Genomic DNA, 4961 nt, shown 5'->3' with positions numbered 1-4961 from the left:
TTAATTGTAACACGTAACAAAACAAAAGCAAGAACACTGTAAAAATAGATTTCTAAGCTTACGCAAAAATGTGCTTCATGAAGTAATATCTAAATGAATTGCTTTCATGCAAGTCCCTTTTTTAGGGTCAGATAATGTAAAATGAAGTGTTATTTGTGGTTTCGTTGGATAACAAATGCATATCAAATAGCATGCATCTTTCCCTGCATGTTGTGCAGTTGCATTGTTTGCTAAAAAATGTGTCCTACAAAATGCTGAAATGTAATACAAATCTATTGTGATTGGAAACAAACTCTTCCTCATACACAAATAAAGCAGGGGAACTGCAGCAATTGTTTGGATGCAAGATATTATGGGTGATGCCCCAGGGCCTATCTATTCATTTTTATGGAGGAAAAGATAATTCAAGGTGTTTCAGCAACACCCAGACATTCTCATGTTGTGCTTTTACAGAAATAGTGTATTGACTCCTTTGAGTGCATGATAAGGAATCGGCTATAAGCAGAGATCATTGCCTGTACTGTATATGCTCAGCTGTAAAAGCTCATCTTCTTCCTGACAGTGGGTGTGGTAGTAAATATAATCTGCCCCTGCATATGTGTATAACATTATATCACATCTTCAGATTGTTTTAAGATTCCAGGCATGTGATAATGCTTGTCCAAGAAGTAGTTGATAGATGATTTAATTAATTCTGAATAAAAAAATGAACTTTATGAAATGTTGTCAGAAGTATCGAGATGATGCAGTGTTGATCTGTAAATGCCACTGCTTTGTGGAGTGGTCGTGTACAAATCCTTTTTTTTGTGCTGCGAAGAGGCCTGTAGAATTCCACAGATTAGAAATCCCCATAATGTTTGTGTTGAATATTCTCACTGATCTTTAATGTCTTTTTATTTTAACCATTACTTATTTCTTTTTTCATGCAATTGTTAATTATAGCGATGCTTTGAAAGTATATGTGCGCAAAACAATCATGCCAGTAAACTTCTTTGTAAATTGAAATTTTAAATTGAAATTAAAATGATAAGTTAAATAAATTAAATTTAATTATTTTAAATTAAATTAAAAAAAAAAATAATTAAATGGAATTTCATTTAATTTGGCATTAATTTTTTTATGTTGTTCAATTATCTTTTTATTTTATTTTACTTAATTTTATTTTAATTGTATTTAATTAAATAGCATTTCATTTAATTTGGCATTTATTTTTTATGTTGTTCAATTATCTTTTTATTTTATTTTACTTAATTTTATTTTAATTGTATTTAATTAAATAGCATTTCATTTGATTTGGCATTTATTTTTTATGTTTTTCAATTATCTTATTATTTTATTTTACTTCATTTAATTTAATTTTATTTTATTTTATTTCATTTTAAATTTTATTTAATTATTTAATTTTATTTCTTATCATTTGAATTTCAAATTACTGATTCCTTTTTCTGTCATTTTTACTTTATTTGTAGTGATGCTTTGAAAATATTGTGCCAAAAAAAAAAAAACATTCCATTTTTTTATTGGGATTAAATAGAAGAATCACCATAATTTGTCTATATCATTTCATGTAATTTTGAATTTATTTTTGTGTGTGTGTGTGTGGGGGGGGTTTATGTATTTATTGGAATTATTTTATTTTTTGACAATCAGTGATTTTTTTTTCCCTTTTTTTTCTGTCATTGTAAGTTTGAAAATATTGTGTGAAAAACAATCATGCCAGTAAAGGTCTTTGGAAATGTAAATTTTTAATAAAAAATCAAATAAGAATTTAATTTTTATTGTATTCAAATTTTATTTATACTGATGCTTTGGCAAAATGATGAGTATAAAAATATGCTAATAAATGCCCTTTTAAAAACTGAAATTTGAAACTGAATATAGCAGTGAAAATGTGCTAAATCTTTTCCTTTTACATTTTAAAGCCGGTTACAGTCAGATAAATGAACTGAATGTAAATATGCAAATTCTTGAGTCATGTATGAACACATGAATGGCTTTACAACAATTATTGAGTCAGGTTTAACTGAGATGATAATGTTTCCTTCAGGTTACGGTCTCCTGCCCTCCTTCAGCCACACATCTATGAACAGTGTTGGGTAGTAACGGATTGCATGTAATCTGGATTACGTAATCAGATTGCAAAAAGCAAGCACTTATAATTGGATTAAATTACATTTTTAAATACTCATGATCAGATTACAGTTACTTTTTATAGATTACATGATTACATATTAACAAGGCAACGGCAGAAAATTGTTAATAATTACAAAAAAAATTTCATTCTATATATTTCATTTTTCAGCACACCACTGATATAAGTTCATTTTATATAAGTAAGTCTTCAAGTGTTTTCGGAAGAGAGGTGGAGGATTGTGTGTATTGCACTCAGAACTGATACTCGTTAGTCACTACTAGCCAACCAGGTGAAGATAGAGCACTCTGCCTCAGCATTTAACCACTGGATCTATAGAGATGAATGAATGAAGCTACACCAATGTTGTGCAGCTCACACATTGAACTTAATTGCTTTAAATGATCTAGTGGATGCCATTTATAAGTGTCCTGCCCACAGGGTGTATAGTATGTTAGTTCAACTGCAAAGTGTGCTCTACTGTTGCTGCTGATGCAGTGGAGTCCACTGCATGAAACTTGACATAAAATTAGACACAATTGATCCTTGACTTGTTGGGAATCTGCTGTTTTAAAATATACTTGTTGTTAAAAGATAATATCTTGCACATCATCTTTGGATAGATGATGGACTATCAGTAAGCAATAGGGGATAAAAGTGTTTCAGTGTTTTCAGATGAAAGCTTTGACCTTGAAATGTCATTGCTGTTAGATTTAATGTTTATTTAATTCATGTAATGTTTAATGCACATTTTGTTATTATTATCATGCTTTTTTTGTTATTAATAAAGAATGGAATACATTTTATTCCTCTTTGTACTTTTATGTTAAAATAATTATCCTACTCAAATGCACGTGACATAAAATGTATTTAGGTTGAAAGTAATCCACAAGTAATCGGATTAGATTACACCAAATCTATGAGATTACGTGATTGATTGCATTTTTTGTGATGTAATTATTAATCAGTACCTGACTGCAATTCCCAAGTAATCCTCCCAGCACTGTCTGTGGCTACAGACAAAACACTCACACTGAAGAACTTCCGAAACGTGTTCATACTTGACATTCCTCTCTGTTTCCATGCCAGCATGTGAGTGTCTGACATTTCCAGAATGAGAACAGGGTCATCAGGGGTCACTGAGAGGATTATTCTTAAAAGTGTGAAATTAGTTTATATTTTTCTTTTAATTTTATATTTATCTTTTCCCATTGACCAGTGATCAGTCACGTGACACCCGATCCCGGAACTGAGATGGTAGCCTCAATTTCGCTTGCTTTCTGGGAACCCACAGTCATAAATTTAATGTTAGAGGGTAAAAAAGCAACCTCCAAATCGTGCTCTTCACTGATTATGTGAAAAAGATTCATTCCTCCCAAGCTTATCAGTGAGTCGGCATGAAGGAGCTGATCCGAGGTTACTGGATTTCTCGGAAACAACATGCCAACTTTCTGTGTGATCATAAATCTGTGTGACCCAAAGCATCCCATAACACTCTAGCATCATAGTGGCGACTTTTGCATGGGCAAGCACCACATAAAATACTAGTTTTTATCAGGTTTCTTGGGTCTGGTTAATGTTTAACATTAAACAGCAGCATCTAGCAGCTATCTGACTGAATACTGCTGCTTAATACAGGTATGAAACCAATCATTACTGGCAATGAACATGGTTTGTTTTGACTGGGGTCTGTCCTTGTTGTGTTTTGCAAGCTAGTTCTTGATTGTGGGCAAGCTTCCTTAAAGATGTATGAAGGCAAACTAAAAGCAGGGCATTGACTCATTTGTGGGGAGCTTTTCTCAAGACATGATGCCCAGGTGGAATTTTTCTCCTTGACAACCAACAAATTTCATGACTAGCGTTGCATCTAATGGACGAGCTCTATGAGGTAAAATAGCATCTTATAGGGTTTCTGAAAGTCTGAAAAATTCCTTAAAAAGTCTTAAATTTCCATTTTGCAAATTAAGGCCTTTAAAAGGTCTGAAATAAGAGCAACACGTCTTAAATTCATAAGGTCATGGCATTAAATGTTGCATGAGGTATTGGTTTCTTGTTGTGTTTAAGTCATTATACTCTGGGTTCAGCTCAATCGACAGAATTAATGGCGTAATATTGATTACCATAAAACTTCATTTTGACTTGCCCTTATTATTTCTTTTCAAAGAGCAAATATCGAGATTACAGTGAGGAACTTACAATAGAAGTGAATGTGACCAATTTTTGGATGGTTTAAAGGCAGAAATGTGAAGCTTAAAATTTTATAAAAGCACTTGAGTATTATTTCAGCTGTAAATTGTCATAATTTAACAGACATTTTAGGGTTTTCGGGTTTGGTGATATTATAATGTCATGGCAACAAAGATGTAAAATTGGCCATAACTTTATACAGAAAATGTTAGTAAGTGATTTTATCACAATAAAATCATGTTTACATGCATATTGTTTATGTCTTGTGGCTATACTTTTGAAAAAGTGAATATTTTAATGTTAAAAAATGGGTCCTCATTCACTTCCATTGTAAGTGCCTCACTGTAACCTCGTTTTTCCTTTTCTTTAAAGAAAAGGAGAGACAAGTCAAAATTAATTTTTACGGTAATCAATATTATGCCACAAATGCTGTCGAATCAGCTTAGCTTGTTTTTCTTGTTGTGTTTCGTCCCTTGGCTCGGCCGCATCCGCAGACCGCCGTTTCAAGGTGGAAATATCCCATGGTGAAGACTTTGCTGTCCCACACGGTGAATGGGGTCAAAGTCTACCGCAGGGCCCCATGGGCCCCGTACACCTTGTCATTACTCTCATACAGCGACGTCTAATGAGGTGGAGCCCAGAT

The sequence above is a fragment of the Xyrauchen texanus genome, chromosome 1 (genome assembly GCF_025860055.1).
Source record: "Xyrauchen texanus isolate HMW12.3.18 chromosome 1, RBS_HiC_50CHRs, whole genome shotgun sequence".
NCBI classification, from domain to species: domain Eukaryota; kingdom Metazoa; phylum Chordata; class Actinopteri; order Cypriniformes; family Catostomidae; genus Xyrauchen; species Xyrauchen texanus.
The sequence above is the reverse complement of the archived record's forward strand: the minus strand, read 5'-3'. Positions refer to the sequence as shown.